The 19,181-nt window shown below is 35.3% G+C and overlaps 1 protein-coding gene across 1 annotated transcript in view; it reads right to left on the bottom strand.

Moving 5' to 3' along the window:
• Positions 1 to 19,181, bottom strand: part of LOC125669115 (uncharacterized) — a 50,044-nt gene that overhangs the window by 18,663 nt on the left and 12,200 nt on the right. The gene's annotated exons all lie outside the window — the stretch shown is intronic.

Genomic DNA, 19,181 nt, shown 5'->3' on the forward strand with positions numbered 1-19,181 from the left:
TAACAACCCCCCCCCCCCCCCCAAAAAAAAATTATGGCCAGTATTTATTTTCATTATGAAATGAAGCTGAAGATTAAAGTCAAGTACAAAGTTAAAGGTAATAAAATTTTTACTCAGTCATGCTTGAGGTTTTAAATGCTTCCAATTTTTCCATCATAGATTTATTTCATCACCACCACAATTAACAAGAGTACCACAAACAGTAACACCTGTCAGAGAGTGATGAATAAATTTCAATGCAATATCTCTATCCATAACAAGAAAAAGTCCAGGAAACTATTTGATCTACTTTTATCCCTAAAGTAGGTCATGGTGCACCAATTCAGCTAAAATGCAATCTGAATCAGTATTTCTATGAGAGGAGGATTGTGACTACATTTCAGGACAATATCTGTATCCATAACGAAAAAAATCTGGAAAACTGTTTGACATATTTTTAGCCCTAAAGTAGGTCACGGTGCATCAATCCAGCTGAAATACAAACTGGACTCATAGTCCTCCGAGAGGAAGCTTGTGACTAAATTTCAGGGCAATATCTGTATCCATAATGAAAAAAAATTCGCTAAACTGTTTCTATAAAAATAAAAACCCCAGCAATTAATTGTCCATAACAATGAAAAAATTAATTCCATGAAAATATTCCATCTGACCAACATGTCAAAATAGTATTCTTCTATTAACCAATTAAAATGAAAGGTCAAAGTTCAAACTTGGTTCATAATATATGACTAATAAATTTTCTTTTTTGTAAATGAATGTTGAATCAAAATGACCCAGAGGGGAATGCAATTGAACACTTAAAGAGACACTACAGCTCATTTTGCGCAAAAATCATGAAATGACAATTTTCCCAGCGCTTTCTCAATTTTTGTTGCATTGTTGAAATTATGAACTTTACGAAAATAACACTTATCTAAAGTTAAAAATTATCGTTTTAACGTAAAAATTAATACTTTTTGATGGCCTATACAAAAAATATCAAGTATCCTCCTTTTAGTCTTCAGACGCATGCGCAAAGACAGTAAACAGTGCAGCATGTCGTCCAGTGAGAGAAAGTGTAGTTGATAGATCTAGCATTTTGACAGATTCTGTGAGAAAAGAGGTAAAAATAGAATGAGATAAAACTCATGCGTGAAATAAAATTTACCTAGGGATCAGTATGACCGTTGGAAAACAGAGAGCTCGGAGAAACGCATGAAACTCAGTGGCGGATCTAGGATTTCCGAAGAGGGGTGTGAAAGTCAAAGATTAGCCAAAGTAATCGGCCATTCGGGTGCAAAATTTTGATTTTCATTCACAATCTGTGGCGTAAAAAGGGAGGGGGATACTGGCCCCCTAAATCTGCCATTGAGACTAGCTGCGAAGACACTACGTTTAAAAGTAAGTACATGCTATTTTTAATCTGAACACGACACGTGTTAGTTGTAAAAACATCGGTCAATGGGAACATGGAAGGGTTTCTGTTGATATAATTATTTATAATTTAATAGTTATTATAAGGAACAGGGAATAATCTTATGTACTTGAAAGGTGAGTGTGGACCCCCTTGAAGGGGACTTTAGATAATTTCCTACACAACACCTTTGCTGTCATTCAAAACCACGTGGTGTAAATAAGCATTCAAAAGTCCGAGTCAGTTTGAAGAAACCTTTGAATTCCGGACGATCTTCAACGCGCAGTTGAGAGTAAATTGATGCATCCCAAATGTTCAAAATTGTCAGTATCGATGTGAATGTTATCATTTTATCAATATATGGTTTAAAAAACACTTCATTAAAATGTGGAAAATGAGCTGTAGTGTCTCTTTAACACTTGGTGTTTATTTGCAAAGGATTTCCCTATAGAGGAGAATTCCAGATTCTTCATAGGAAATCTAATTCATAGCCATACCAAATGCATTGCTGGTCTAGAACATCCTGTCAATTACAAAGGATTTAATGAACTGTATATAATTCACATGAAATTCAAGAGGACCACAAAGACTTGCTTCTTGAGATGCTGTTCCTCAAATTATATCTGACAGCCAATCCTACCCTATTGCTGCAGATACAAGGGGAATAACAGGTACCCTTTCAAATATTTCTGATTGCAAGTTTTCAAATCTACAAGTTCTGTGTCAAGGATATACTAATAAAAACTTGTTTTTTTTCTAATAAATAGCTAGACCTATTTAACCCTCTTTAAGAACCTACTAATATTGCTGTTTTGTTATCAAAAAAGGGGAGTAGGACCACTGTTTAGAGTTTCACAAACAAACAAAAACACCCAAGGTTAATGAAGCTCTGTTTATCATCTAATCAAGAATGATAATCATCAATAGTAAATTTGAACCCTAGCCTGTGATATAATCAAGATTACCACTACAACTTTGATAATTATCTTTACTGGGTTTTTGTGGAGATATTTTAACATGTTTCAGACTGATCCCAACAGCTTGGTGTAAAATGCTGATGATCGGAGTTTGTGTTAGATGGTGAAAGGGGTCCCCAACATCTTGTGTATTACATCTGCCATTTCTAGGTCCAACATCCTGACTGTGGGAATGTCATTCCAATGTAAAATTATCAATTAACAAGAGGTCATGTCATTCCAATGTAAAATCATCAATTAACAAGAGGTCATGTCATTCCAATGTAAAATTATCAGTTAACAAGAGGTCATGTCATTCCAATGTAAAATTATCAATTAACAAGAGGACATGTCATTCCAATGTAAAATCATCAACTAACAAGAGGTCATGTCATTCCAATGTAAAATTATCAATTAACAAGGTCATGTCATTCCAATGTAAAATTATCAATTAACAAGAGGACATGTCATTCCAATGTAAAATTATCAATTAACATGAGGACATGTCATTCCAATGTAAAATTATCAATTAACAAGGTCATGTCATTCCAATGTAAAATTATCAATTAACAAGAGGTCATGTCATTCCAATGTAAAACAAGAGGTACTGTGAGCAATGCTCACTAAGAATACCCCCCGCTTACCCCAATCTCCCAAAGGGTGTTGGTAATAGGTATAAACTACCTCTTTTCTGAGTGTATAAAACAAATGGCATGACAAACCGAACCATATTGCTACTTCGATGTCCAGTGTGCGTGACCTTTACCTTTTGACCCCAAAATCGATAGGGAACATCTTCATCCCATGGGTAGTCCATATGTAAGATATGGTGACTGTAGGTGGAAAGGATAGCACTTTAGAGCCCGGAAACCATATTGCTACTTCGATGTTCAGTGTGCTTGACCTTTGACCTCAAAATCGATAGGGAACATCTTCATCCCATGGGTAGTCCATATGTATGATATGGTGACTGTAGGTGGAAAGGATAACGCTTTAGAGCCCGGAAACCATATTGCTACTTCGATGTCCAGTGTGCGTGACCTTTGACCTTTTGACCCCAAAATCGATAGGGAACATCTTCATCCCATGGGTAGTCCATATGTATGATATGGTGAATGTAGGTGGAAAGGATAACGCTTTAAAGCCCGGAAACCATATTGCTACTTCGATGTCCAGTGCACTTGACCTTTGACCTTTTTGACCCCAAAATCGATAGGGAACATCTTCATCCCATGGGTAGTCCATATGTATGATATGGTGACGGTAGGTGGTAAGGATAACGCTTTAGAGCCCGGAAACCATATTGCTACTTCGATGTCCAGTGCGCTTGACCTTTGGACCCCAAATTCGATAGGGAACATCTTCATCCCATGGGTAGTCCATATGTATGATATGTAGACGGTAGGTGGTAAGGATAACGCTTTAGAGCCCGGAAACCATATTGCTACTTCGATGTCCAGTGCGCTTGACCTTTGGACCCCAAATTCGATAGGGAACATCTTCATCCCATGGGTAGTCCATATGTATGATATGGTGACGGTAGGTGGAAAGGATAATGTTTTAGAGTCCGGAAACCATTGCGTCTACAGACGGACGGACAACCCGATTCCAGTATACCCCCCCCCCCCCCAACTTGTTGCGGGGGGTATAATTATCAATTAACAAGAGGTCATGTCATTCCAATGTAAAATCATCAATTAACAAGAGGTCATGTCATTCCAATGTAAAATTATCAATTAACAATAGGACATGTCATTCCAATGTAAAATTATCAATTAACAAGAGGTCATGTCATTCCAATGTAAAATTATCAATTAACAAGGTCATGTCATTCCAATGTAAAATCATCAATTAACAAGAGGTCATGTCATTCCAATGTAAAATCATCAATTAACAAGAGGTCCACAGACCTTATCAGTCACCTGGGTATTAGTTGAAAGTATCACTTGCCCTAAAGGCTATGAAGTCTAAAAAAAAATCTTGTTCTGCATATATCTAAGCTAAACTCTAATATTCAGTAAAGTATAAAACATTAGACGTGTTCTTTAACTTCAATTCCCCCAAAAGTGCCTATACCGATGAAAGACTTTACATAACATGGTAACATTAATACCATATGACTATTTGGATCCAACCTAGAGTGAAAACCCTGGGGTTGCAAAATTCAAAATTTTAGTACTTCCCTTCCTGCTTTTCCTAAATATGCATGTAGTTTTTATACCAATTTTCAGTTTAGTATCAATAGCATTAAAGATGTTTTTAAAATGATTTACACATACACTAGTCTATATACCAAGCTTGGCTTTGCCATGGAGTCTGAACCTCTACCCAGGGGATCATGAAATATATAACATTGGTAGAGGCCTTCCTTCTCTACATAATTTTGAATCTAAAGATATGCAGTTATGAGAAGAAGACTTTTGAAAATTGGTGAAAATTTGGCAGTTTTTGCCCCATCCCTAAGGTGCAAAAGTCCTGAAATTCACAAGTAACTAAGGTGACCTAAAAATCAATTACTTGAAAGCTGTTGAAAGGAATATTTATTCTGTCCCTAAACTAAATTATGGATCATGACCCTTAATTATAACACTTAATTTGCACTATCCTTCTTTTGCAATTCATTATTCCCAGAGCTGTTAATGAAAATATATCTCTTTGTATTCAGGGTCAGATGAATAGAACTTTAGTATCACAATGCTGAGTCTCACGGGTGAAAGAACGCATTGGAAGACATCAATTCTCCCCAAAATTACACTGCTTTTACCTAACAAGTACCAATTATTACAACTTGACATAGTTTAATCTGTATATGTCCATTATTCTATAAATTTTGCTTCATGCATGGGAAAACACTTCGGAAGGCTTATCATACAAAAGCCACACACCTGTCATCAATAAAATTTCTGTAAACCTCAAACATCAAAAGTAATTTCCCCCCACTAATATAATGCATATATATATTCAGCTCACAGACTGTATATTGACAGGTGTCAATATTAAGTCATCCCTTAACATGAATGAGATGTAGTACCAATACACTTGGTGATCAGAATAACATTTTCACTCTCGTGTATTTATACCAAAGAGGAAAGAACCCTTTGATATGAATTGTTAAGTAACTCCTGTAAGATTTTACGGTTTGATATGAATTGTTAAGTAACTCCTGTACGATTTTACGGTTTGATATGAATTGTTAAGTAATTCCTGTAAGATTTTACGGTTTGATATGAATTGTTAAGTAATTCCTGTAAGATTTTACATAGTTTGGATAATGATCAGAAGCTGACTTGCCTCATGATCAACGAAGATGTACAAAGGCTCGAACAAATCAGCAAAATGATTCTAACAAGAGCAACGCCAACGTGGCATAATACGCCCGTAGATTTTGCTCAAGGAAAACATTTTAGTGGGATTCACATTTTAGTGAAGTTAGCACTGTCCTCTGTGAGCTAATTCATTATTATGCTTGTAGAAATGGATATCAATATATAAAGAGGGATAGCCTTAGAATGCGCTACTTCATAAATATGCTAACGGTTCGGTTTGTATCCTGCCCACAAGGTTTTCCTAATAAGTGATACTACGACCTTGACCTTTGACCTTGAAAAACAATAGGCATCTTCCTCTCACCATGGTGATCAAATATACCAAGTTATAATATCCTGGAGCTTACGGTTCGGTTTGTATCCTGCCCAAAAGGTTTTCCTAAAAAGTGATACTATGACCTTGACCTTTGACCTTGAAAAACAATAGGCATCTTCCTCTCATCATGGTGATCAAATATACCAAGTTATAATATCCTGGAGCTTACGGTTCGGTTTGTATCCTGTCCACAAGGTTTTCCTAATAAGTGATACTACGACCTTGACCTTTGACCTTGAAAAACAATAGGCACCTTCCTCTCATCATCATGATCAAATATACCAAGTTATAATATCCTGGAGCTTACGGTTCGGTTTGTATCCTGCCCACAAGGTTTTCGTAATAAGTGATACTACAACCTTGACCTTTGACCCCTGACCTTGAAATACAATAGGCACCTTCCTCTCATCATGATGATCAAATATACCATGTTATAATATCCTGGAGCTTACGGTTTGGTTTGTATCCTGCCCACAAGGTTTTCCTAATAAGTGATGCTACGACCTTGACCTTTGACCTTGAAAAACAATAGGCATCTTCCTCTCATCATGGTGATCAAATATACCAAGTTATAATATCCTGGAGCTTACGGTTCGGTTTGTATCCTGCCCACAAGGTTTTCCTAATAAGTGATACTACGACCTTGACCTTTGACTTCTGACCTTGAAAAACAATAGGCATCTTCCTCTCATCATGGTGATCAAATGTACCAAGTTGTAAAGTCCTAGGGCTTATGGTTCAGTCTGTATCCTGCCCACAAGGTTCGGACAGACGGACGACGCCATACCATAATACGTCCCGTCTTAGACGGGCGTATAAAAACGGGTATATAGAATACTAAGGGTTAAATCCTTAAAGCTGTATAACTCGACCCTACATACATTTCTTGCTTTTCTGTCCATTTCCAATGAACATTAATGCATGCGTGGGATCTCTTGACTGACTGCTGAGTACCACTGACCGCCGAGTACAACTGACCGCTGAGTACAACTGGCCGCCAGTCTGACATGCACTGTCCTTTGATACCCTCTGTTTTAGAGCCACCTTTTTACTTTATAATTCACACTTTTCTTTTTTTTTCGATGTAGTATTGTGCCTCTTCAATATTTTCATGTTAAAATTTCAGACCAATGTAGAATCTTAATATTCATAATCAAAGTTCCAGAACATCCCCGGTAAATTTTGAACATGACTGACAATCTTGCAATTTTTTAAAATTACTTTATTTATTAAACATTTTGATTTTTTCGAAACGTTTTTGCTGTTAAAAAACAATCCATTGTTAAGATCGGCAAATAAATTTCATAGATGTCGCTGAACTTCCAGTTAGTATGATGTTATCACTTAGGTTGCATGAAATCTGCTCTTACAGCCCAATGTTAATAAAATTATGTACCCAAGTACACTCTATTCTTTCAAAATGATCTTTTGGAAAAAATTCCTATTCACAACTTGTAAATTACCATTTACCAACTAAAACATAGCCATCCACCATGCTAGCGCCATGGCACATATGAACTAAAGCAGGTGCTTGAATCTCAGAATCCCCTCCATAAGTACAGTGGAGCAGCATTCTACACTTATCTTTAATATTTTCAAACAGCTGGTATAGACTGAAGGTGTTTTTTTTATATTATTATATAGCCCCTGTATATGTATGTATGACGTGTTATGTCAACATTATGTATGTGTTTTTGTTTCTATTTAATAATTTCTATGTTTTGACTGTGCATGCATATATGAGCTGTTCCTAGCAAAAAAGACCCTTATCTTATCCAACAATGTTTGTTAAAAAAATGTCATAATAAAAAAACATGACATTTTTATCATACTTGTGAAAAAAAAGGTCACGATCACCAATCACGAGTTGGTTGTCATCTTTGATTGACTGTAATATTTTAATGACAATCAATATTGCTCTATTAATATTTTGAGGGATTGTTCTCTATAGTTCACACTTTAGCACTAAAATACTTCACAGCTCTTTTTGTTTGGGACAGCTCACATATATACCATTTGTGTTAAGTGTTTTATGCTATATTGTCGGTTAAAGAGGTTTTTTACCTCAAGTTTACTTGTTCACTGTAAATGGTTCCAACTTTAAATAAAAATTACTTACGAGAAATTCCGGGACTATTTTAGCTCAGCTGTTTTGACAAGAACCTTGCATTCATTCATTCATCATTTCCTCCTAAAGGAGATTTACATACAACAAATATTCATTAGAACAAGATGTGTTTGTGAAACACAAATGCCCCCGATAATGGCCAATTCCGAAGATGGCCAAGGTCACAAGGGCAAATATCTTGGTACCAGTAGTCAAAAGAAATGCTCATGTACAATATGAAAGCTCTAATATTTACCATTTAGAAGTTATGACCAATGTAAAAAAAATTAAAAAGTAGGTCAAATGTGAAGATCAAAAGGTTTAATACCAACGGAAAGGTCTTGTAACAAGGAATACCCATGTGAAATATCAAAGCTCTATCACTTACTGTTCAAAAGTTATTAGCAAGGTTAAAATTTTCAAAAAGTAGGTCATACTCCAAGATCAAGAACACAGGGTCAAAAATATTGGTACCCATGGAAAGGTCTTGTCACAAGGAATACTCATGTGAAATATCAAAGCTCTATCACTTATTGTTCAAAAGTTATTAGCAAGGTAAAGTTTTCAAAAAGTAGGTCAAACTCCAAGGTCAAGGGGTCAAAAATGTTGGTACCAACGGAAAGGTCTTGTCACAAGGAATACTCATGTGAAATATCAAAGCTCTATCACTTATTGTTCAAAAGTTATTAGCAAGGTTAAAGTTTTCAAAAAGTAGGTCAAACTCCAAGGTCAAGGGGTCAAAAATGTTGGTACCAACGGAAAGGTCTTGTCACAAGGAATACTCATGTGAAATATCAAAGCTCTATCACTTATTGTTCAAAAGTTATTAGCAAGGTTAAAGTTTTCAAAAAGTAGGTCAAACTCCAAGGTCAAGGGGTCAAAAATGTTGGTACCAACGGAAAGATCTTGTCACAAGGAATACTCATGTGAAATATCAAAGCTCTATCACTTATTGTTCAAAAGTTATTAGCAAGGTTAAAGTTTTCAAAATGTAGGTCAAACTCCAAGGTCAAGGTGTCAAAAATTTTGGTACCCACGGAAAGGTCTTGTCACAAGGAATACTCATGTGAAATATCAAAGCTCTATCACTTACTGTTCAAAAGTTATTAGCAAGGCTAAAGTTTCAGACAGAATTACAGAATGACAGACAGGACAAAAACAATATGCCCCCCCCCCCCCCCCCCCCCCCCCAATCTTCAATCTCGCGGGCATAAAAATAAACATCACATAGATAGTATATAAGACAGAAAAATTAGGAGAATATATATTGTGAGTACATGTTATAGGCAAGTTATACCACAGGTACTCGATTTAGAGGAAAATGTTTTCTCACATCGTACGTTAATATACATGAAAATATACATACATATGCACACATCTATATTTACATATACACGTATATGTTCATATGCATAACCAGTTAACTTGCATCATTGGGCAGTGTGAAATACGACATTGAGATATCTAGACTGGGCAGTTACATTGGTTTGCGATTGTTCGTTTATGGTTGAAATTATGTAGCTAAACGAGACATCCGGTACTATTGTGCTACCTATGTAGAAACATGAGGGCGATTAAAGAGAAAAAATTAAATGAAGGATCAATTCGTCAGTAGAACCTTACACTGCAAGAAGTCTGGAATGGCAGAAATTGACATGACACATGATACTGAGACTGAGTTTAACAACAGAGGACAGATTGCCATACTAATTGAAAAATTGGAAAGTAATACTTGCATGAACCATAAAGCTTGAAAAAGATGTAATCTTTTTTAACCAATATCTACAAGCCTTTACAGAAAAATGAGCTGTTTTATTCAAACTTATCCATTAAATTTTGAAAATCTGACCAGTTTCAGGAACTCTGCATAACATGTACGCTAAATTGTACATGCCTAAGGAATCTTGACTGGTGAATTAAAGCATACACATTTATTCAAATTGTTTCCATATATTTCTCCCAAAATAAAATTCTAATTTGATAATGACAGAGAATTATAGGCATGGAAAGTTAGACATGGAAAATTAGACACTGCTAGCTAACTCAGTCACTAAGATTACCTCTCTGGTAATGGCATCAATTAAGCACAGAGGCTGTTTTTAAATCATATTTATTTGTTCCACCCTTCACAATGGCGACACACACGAATTACTGACAATGTTTGCCACATAATGACCATTCTATGGCGTCAAGCTGTTTCATTTTAGATCAGGTATTAGCTCCCACATTCTGAACAAGAGGCCCACAGGCCTTATCGGTCACCTGAATACCAGTGAAAAGGTATCACTACTTCCATAGGCTATGAAATCTAGAAAAAAATTTCGTTCTGAATATCTAAGCTAAATTCTTATGTTCAGCAACAGTATAAAACTTCACTGCCCTCAAAAGTGCATACACTGATGAAAGGCTTTAAATAATAGGTGTATTAACATTAAAACATCAAAATATATGACTAATTTGGACTCTTCCTAAAGTCATAACCCTGGGTTATGAAATTCACCATTTTTTGTACATCCTTTTCTGCTATTTCTAAGTATGCACTTAGATTTATATACAGTATAAGCAAACTTACACATAAATACTATATATACTAAGTTTGGCCCCACCCTGGGGTCAAAACCTTTACTCTGGGGAAAATCAAATTCACAATTTTGGTAAAAGACTACCTGCTCTATCCATTTAGTGTCAATTTAGTATCAAAAGCACTAAAGAAAATGTTATTTAAGTGTTTTACACATAAACACTATATAAAAAGTTTGGCCCCGCCTTGGGGGCAGAACCCCTACCCGGGGATCATGTAATTTACAATTTTGGTAGAGGCCTTCCTGCTCTACATTACTATGCATTTAGTTTTTCTTACATGTGTGAGGTCATTGAGAAGAAGATTTTTGAAAAATTGTCATTTTGGGTCAGTTTTTGCCCTGCCCCATAGACCCCAGGGGTGCAGGAATGCTGAAATTTTCAATTTATGTTTCCCTTGTTCTAAATATGTTTCATACCAAATTTGAAAAGAATTGGAATTATAGTTACCAAGAAGAAGTTAAAATTGTATATTGTTCACACATTTAATAACTAACCATTTTGGCCCCACCCTGATACCAAAACCCCTACCCCTGGAATAATCAAATTTACAATTTTGGTAAAGGACTACCTGTTCTTCCTAAATATCTATTTACTTTCAATTTAGTATCAATAGCATTAAAGAAGAAGTAATTTAAGTGTTTTCCACATAAACACTATATAACAAGTTTGGCCCCACCCTGGGGTAAGAACCCTTACCCCGGGGATCATGAAATTTACAATTTTGGTAGAGGCCTTCCTGTTCTACATCACTATGCATTTAGTTTTTCTTACATGTGTGTGGTTCTAGAGAAGAAGATTTCAGAAAATTGGTCAATTTTGGGCAGTTTTTGCCCTGCCCCTAGGGGTGCTGGATTCCTAAAATTTATAATTTATGTCCCCCTTGTCCCAATGATGCTTCATACCAAATTTGAAAAGAATTGGACTGGTAGTTATTAAGAAGAAGTTAAAAATGTTCAATTGTTAACGCACGACGACAGATGAAAACCAATTGCAATAGGTGACCTAACAGAAATATTACCTACTTAGTACAGGTTTCACACCTTCACAAAAGATTTTTGCCCATATGAAATCACTTGTTACACCGGAAGTCCAAGCTTGATGGTATTAGGTAACCAGGTTATAATTTATCTATACTTATAAAGCATTGAAAAATTCAAACTTTTCTGTGCATTCTGATTAATGGACCCTTGTACAGCCACCTAAACAAAACAAAGTTTTTTGTCATCAATCAAACATGCAACTGATTTAAGTTTTTACATTACAGTATGTTCCTTCTTGATCAATTAAGTTTCCTTCTGGGAGCAGTACCCTGACACAATGAACACTGAATACTTCTCAGTATGTTTACCAGCTTACCTGGAGTTCTATAACCTCACCAGTTCCTTCCCCATTGGTATTCTTCTATGACTTGCTCAAGTCTCTATGTTTAATAATCAGTGCTCTCTTTAATACTTTTGATAATGCCAAACATAGAGAAAGGGGAAAGGTCATAAAATGCCCTGCAGAGGGATACAGGATGACAGATTTAATTAGGAGGCTGATAAGCCCTGTGCAGGGTTTACAAGTCTCTATGTTTGGTGACATTAAGTATGGTAGAGAGCAGAGAAACAGTAAAATTTGGATGAAATGATAATGTAATAAAAACAACATAGAGACTTGAGCAAGTCTAGTATTCTTCCACAGGGAAGCCATTTAATGTGGGGGGACAAAAACGCTTCATTCCCTAGGGCACCAGGGAGAAAATTTCTGTCTGCCCCAATCTTATGTTTTAAAAATAGGTATTTTTACATCTGTTCCAATTTCACAGCAGGAGCATCCCTGCTAAGTGTTCAAATATTCACCATCTCTGCAAGCATTGCACATTTCTGTGAAGTGTTCAAATATTCACCGTCTCTGTAAGCAATGCACATTCCTCCCGTCTCTGTAAGCAATGCACATTCCTCCCGCATTAACAAGCATGCTCATCACCAGAATCTATTAGAATGAACTGGCTTAACTGATAGACAGGGGAGTAATTCACTGGAGCATTCCATTCTTAAGGCAGTATCATTAAATGGAATCTCCCAAACCTCTACTTTTCCCTCCATCTGCCATTGACCACTAAATATTTTTCTGTGTTTGTGCATCAAGCCAGATTTAAACTTTATTAATGTTTTTGTTTGGGATTTTGAAATTTTCCCATGACTCAGTAACTTGATTTTAAACAATGAATGTTTAACACACAATTTTCTTCTCATGCTAAAAATAAAAAAAAAATAATAATAAAAAATCTCATTCATTTCATTCAATTTTTTTTTTCATGCAAACTATATTTTTTTCTTTTCTTCAAATTTGACTGCCTGCTTGACAACATTCCTTAATAAGTATGATATATGATCTAATTTTTATTACACTCGTCTGGGCTGGTTACTCCATATGGAATCTTAACAATGAACATGAAACAAATTAACTTTAAAAATCAATATAAGCACCCCGGGGTGCATGAGTCAAGTTGCATGGGATACACTGTAAAGTCAGGAATGATGTGGCATATTTATAATTGTGAAGAACTAATTGTTGGATATAATGTAATAAATTCTTGTGAATACATTTTTTAAAAGGAGTTTGAAGTTAAACTTTTCGAGTTACTGTCCAGGAATCATATTTGTCTGAATTTTTCAATCTATTTTCAGTCACTGTGACCTTGACCTTTGACCTTTTTTTCTCCAAAATCAATAGGGGCCTTGCTTTGCTGGTATCCAACAATATTTCCAAGTTTCATTTGATTCAAATTAAAAAATTTCGAGTTATCCTCCTGAAACCAAATTTTTTTTGAATTTTAAATCTTTTTTCGGTCACTGTGACCTTGACCTTTGACTTATTTTCTCCAAAATCAATAGGAGTCTTCCTTACCTGGTACATAACAATATCTTTAAGTATTTAAGATTTAAACTTTCTGAGTTATCCCTAAACCAAATTTTTCTGAAATTTTCATTGTATTTTCGGTCACTGTGACCTTGACCTTTTTCTCCAAAATTAATAGGGGTCTTCCTTACCTGGTACCTAACAATATCTCAAAGTTTCATTTGATTAGATTGTAAAACATTTCGAGTTATCATCCAGAAACCAAATTTTTCTGAAATTTTCATTCTATTTTCGGTCACTGTGACCTTGACCTTTGACCATTTTTCTCCAAAAATAATAGGGGTCTTCCTTACCTGGTACCACACAATATCTCAAAGTTTCATTTGATTAGATTGTAAACTTTTCGAGTTATCATCTGGAAACCAAATTTTTCTGAAACCAATTGTTGACGCCCACCCGCATCACCAAACCAATAGCAGAGTTCAACTTCGTTGCAGCTCAACTAAAAATTGATGGCTCTAGAACATGTGGTCATCACTTAACCTGTTTGACCAGCCCAGATTGATTGCTCTAGGGGTGCAGATTTTCTAGGTCACATGGTAAGCTGTTAAAGATGATTTTAATGAGTAATAATGCCCCATGGCCCCATCTCAGAATGCATCTAACTATACTTGATCCAAACACACACTATTTATAAAGGCATAATAATCCGTATACATATAATTACATGTTTCAGAGAACCACCCAAATTCTTTATGTGAGACACATTCCTAGATCTATGTAATGTAGGACAGACTTTTGTTTATGATGTTGGACCATAATATCCAATGTAAATCAAATTCAACAAATTAGTACGATATTGACGTGATTCTTAGATCCAAATTTATCCATTGTTTAATGAATACCATAACCATGCCCAGGGTTCGAAATTAACTCATGTCCGTAAGTCCGAGACTAGTAGAAAACGTGTCGGACTAGTGAACTCTCTATAGCACTAGTCCGTACGGACTAGTGAAAATCCGGAAATCAATTTTGAATTGGTAAAGATTTTAGCAAGATTTGTCTGAGTCTCTTAGATGTTTGAACTTATGGTTGATTACCTGCATGGTCAGGTGTTTGCCTGACTACGACAGTCTGATCTTCCAACCACATGGAGTGCGTTTGAGACCGCCGTTCTTCGAACGTGCACACATTGTCAAATTCCTGCCAATTCCGAACGCCGAGTACACATCACGAGAATGTGTTCTAGGTGCAAGAATTGCAAGTAGTGTGGTCTGAGAACATGCACGTTTGTATGCACATGTTCTTGTCATTCGCGACTCTAACACAGTAGTTCATAACACTATAGCTCATGACTTGGTCAATCGAGTGAATTTTATCGACTTTCTTGATAAAATTTCGAACTCCTGTGACTCTAAGGTCTGAACACCAAAACAACAGGAACGTCGATCTCGAACGCACTTATGAACGTTTATCAAAGGATTAACTCGGAGGTTAATATTGTATGCTTTTGAAGATCTTCAATATGAAATAAAATATGGTGGTCTCTTTTTCTTCTGTAGGTGTCAAAAATCGAATTGTTTGCAACTGTGATGCGTTTAGTTTGATTAAAATGAAGATCATTTTTTGATATACTGGACGGACTAGTGAAATGCTTTGCGGACTAGTGAACATCAATAGTGACTAGTCCGTACGGACTAGTGCTTGAAAAAGTTAATTTCGAATCCTGATGCCCCTACCCCTACAAATGCCCCCAGGAACTTTTTTAAACTCTGAAAAATTAATAGCCAGCCATTTAAATACTGTACAAATTAACGTTTTTCAGAAATAGATACTATATATCTTTTGTCATTTGTGTAATTACTATGTTGTTTTGATGATTAGAAATAATAATAAATATCACTTGAGAGGATTATAAATATTAACATTATAAATAATAAATATTACTTTAGAATCTAATTAAAAAATATATATTTATTTTTGGAAATGCACGAAGGCATGAGCATACAACATAAAGAGTAAGCTGGTGTGAAGCAGTGGTGTTCATACACTCATGTATTTTTTAAACCAGAGGCCAGTGGGCCACATTGCTCACCTGAGTCACCTTGGCTCATATTTAAAGATTTTAGTCTATATATTCGCATGTAAAACTTTGATCCCTATTGTGGCCCCAACCTACTCCTGGGGGCCATGATTTGAACAAACTTGAATCTGCACCATGTCAGGAAACTTTCATGTAAATGTAAACTTTTCTGGCCCAGTGATTTTTCAGAAGATTTTTAATGATTTTCCCTATGTATTTGTATGTAAAATATTGATCCCCTACTGTGGCCCCATCTTACCCCCAGGGACCATGATTTTTACAAACTTGAAACTGTAGACGGACAGACGTTATTACCCACTACGAAAATGATTGGTTTGCTGGGTAAATTCTTGAGGTCGACAAAACTGATGATGAAATTCTCATTACATTTTTGCGCCCAACCCAGAAAACATTACCTGGAACACGGACCTTATATAAATGGCCGGTTAATCCTGATAAGCTTTGGGTGAAACCAAATGAAATTTTGTGCAAAATCTCTGAACCAACTAAGCATGGCAGAAAGGGAAGAAGTTTTGAAATATCACAAGAAGATTTTGAAATGGCAACAGCAAAGTTTGCGTTGAAAGTAAGGAAATGAAACAGATAATACAGTGTATGTCTGATGTTCGATAGTTATAAAGTAGATTACTCGACAGGATACATATTTCATATCATGTATTATTTGAACCAATTCCAAGGCATTCTATTGCTTTTATTTTGTAAGATTTATCTATTTCAAGACTGGTGTTTTGTTGGGAAAGGATTTCAGACACTAAATAATAGTACTGGAGTTACCAGTTTACCAGCCACATAGGACCTTGAGATCATCATCCGACCACTGGAAACTGGTAGTGAAGAAGTCATCAAACAAATACGATACAAGAGCCATAAAAACACTAGGTGCACAATTGTGGAATAAACTGCCACTGGAACTTCGAGAGCTTGAAGCACATGGAGCATTCCGCAAGAACCTAAAAACACTCTTGCTCAAGCGTGAATATGCCCTGTGAATGTAAAATTCAGTGTAATATCAAGGATTCCATGTGCAAGCTCTTGCAAACTGAATTTTGATCCAGCATACAAATACCTGTATGCCAATTGTATCTTGTCAAGTCAAAGTCAACCACTTTGTCATTTTACTACCATGTTTTATTTAAATTCTTTCTAATGTTTATCATTTCTTTTATAGCTCTTCCAGGTCTTTTATTAGTATATTATCATTGATTATTAGTCCAAACATTGTACAGCGCATAGAAACTATATATGTAATTTTGCACTTTATAAATGAGTAAAATAATAATAATAATAATGAAAAAATTGTTATTTACGTTATGATATTAATTTGATAAAGTGAAGATCAAAGCACGATATTTTAGTGACATTCGGTGAATTTATCTTCAATAGGTCATCTAAATATTCTTCAGTTTTAGCATTTTTAAAAGGTTCACTTGTGTAATGATATTCTTGTAATCCATGTTGCATTTTCTGTAATCTACGTTCCATATACTTTGTTAGGTGTTTCTATTTTGACGTTTGGAGTTTATAAATCCATGTTTAGGGATTCATTGAATAGGTTTCTTACTAATTTTCCATTCATTTAGTTTTTGTAATAGAATGTATTTGAAGTTTTGTAATGAAATGCAAGTTGAACAAAAGAAATTTTTTTATTCTGAATAAATGTTGATATTCTTTGATTGTTTTTGTGTGGTTTTTAAATGCGCTTAGCTGATCAATTATGGCATATTTTTGGAAGAATAAAGTTCAATTTTCTGTAATAACATGTTCCAGCTACATGTTTATTGTTTCCAAATGAATTATATATAGGTTTATTCGGAATGAAATTGTAGCAACGTAAATTACTCGAATTTCGAAGAGTATTTTTTGCCCAGTCATAACTGTTCGGTCCATTACCCCCCCCCCCCCCTTTGAGTGTTCAAAATGTCTGTATATACAGTAGTACCACACTATAAAATAAATCCTTGAAGATAAAAAGATAATTTCATTTTTGTATTCCCAACTTGAAATTTCAACTTTTTCTGAGAACAGTTGTGTCATGTTTTTAGTTTTCTTCTTGCAAACCAGAATTTCAGAGAGATAAAAAATTGCAAAGGTTTGTAAAAACAGTGTTCCAGCATATATTTTTTTCATTAATCGATGGAATTGAACTATCTAACAATATGCACTGGTTTAGCAGATATAAGCAATAAAATCTGACATTTTCTACCTTCTCACTGAAACACACGAGTCATACAAGATCTGTTGTGGAATGTGCTAGGGAACAAATTTTCATTGAAATTATCATCATAGACCTCTGAATCAAATTAAATTGAAGTGATAGGAGAAAACAATGCTTGGTTTGATTTAGATGTTGAGGAAGATGTGACAAATCAAGAAGATTCTAGTGAAGATTCATTTGACCCAGAGGATGAAAATTCTGTTGCTGTTGGACCAGAGAACTCTCCCATACCAGTTTGAGCCTTTACATGATTTATCTGACAATGCAGAAATTGCCCAGGCAGACAGAAATTTAACACTTAAATTTGTTATAATAGTATTCAGTGGACAGATATAAATCTTAAAAGTGCAGATCTAATGATATCACAGGTGACTACATTAGTTCACAAGTTCATTTAGATATGATCTTGAATTGAATATGATAATTCCTCTAAATTTTCCTATAAGAAAATCCAAATGCTATCAGTAAACAGGACTGTAAAATTGGGTATGCATGCTAAATGCAGTCTTATGAATTCCAAAACTTTTAAAATTGTAATTTATTTCGTTCTCAATTTCAGGTTTACTGTATTTTCACTATTACATTGTGCAAGATACATCCATTTCTGTAGACTTGCTCAGATAAAAAACATTTACAGAAAGACTTGAGCAAGTCTACCATTTCTGATGTACTTGGTTTATTATCTTGTATTGATTAGATGTTTGTTATGCAATGATTTGCAATAATACATCATCTTTATCTAATTATTCTACAAACAATAAATGCATTCATGATTTTCTCATAATTTCAACATGTTTATATTCACTCATCAATGTGGATAAAGTAAAACTACTTGAAAGTTTTCAAGTTTAACAAGTTCTTAATTCTTAACCTTTGCCCCCTTTTTCTTTCTTGTACCTCCTTGGATTCATCCTCCTCTTCCTCAAAGCTATGATCTCATTTTGCCGCCTTTCCCAAAACACGGGTTGGTGTATTGTTGGGATTGTTCCAGTATTGGCTGATCCAGAGGGCAGTTCCAGGGATTTAACCAACCAACCAACCCCCCAACCCCCCTCTTTGGGACATCAATGTAGTTTTTTAACATTATAATGTCAAGTCACTTCCTAACTAGCACTGAATGATACACATATTTATTTCTATCAATTCAATGCAGTTTCTAGATAATTTCTCTGGAACCCCCCCCCCCCCTCCCTTTTCCAAATCACTGGATCCACCTCTGTTCAGGATCTAAGACTTTGTACTTGCTGGAATTTCCTGTGATTTTTTAAATTGGTATTCAAATGTAAAACAGGAACCATCAAAATGTAATTAACGCAGACTAGAGTGTCTGGAGAGCC

Source organism: Ostrea edulis, chromosome 4 (assembly GCF_947568905.1).
Source record: "Ostrea edulis chromosome 4, xbOstEdul1.1, whole genome shotgun sequence".
NCBI classification, from domain to species: Eukaryota; Metazoa; Mollusca; class Bivalvia; order Ostreida; family Ostreidae; genus Ostrea; species Ostrea edulis.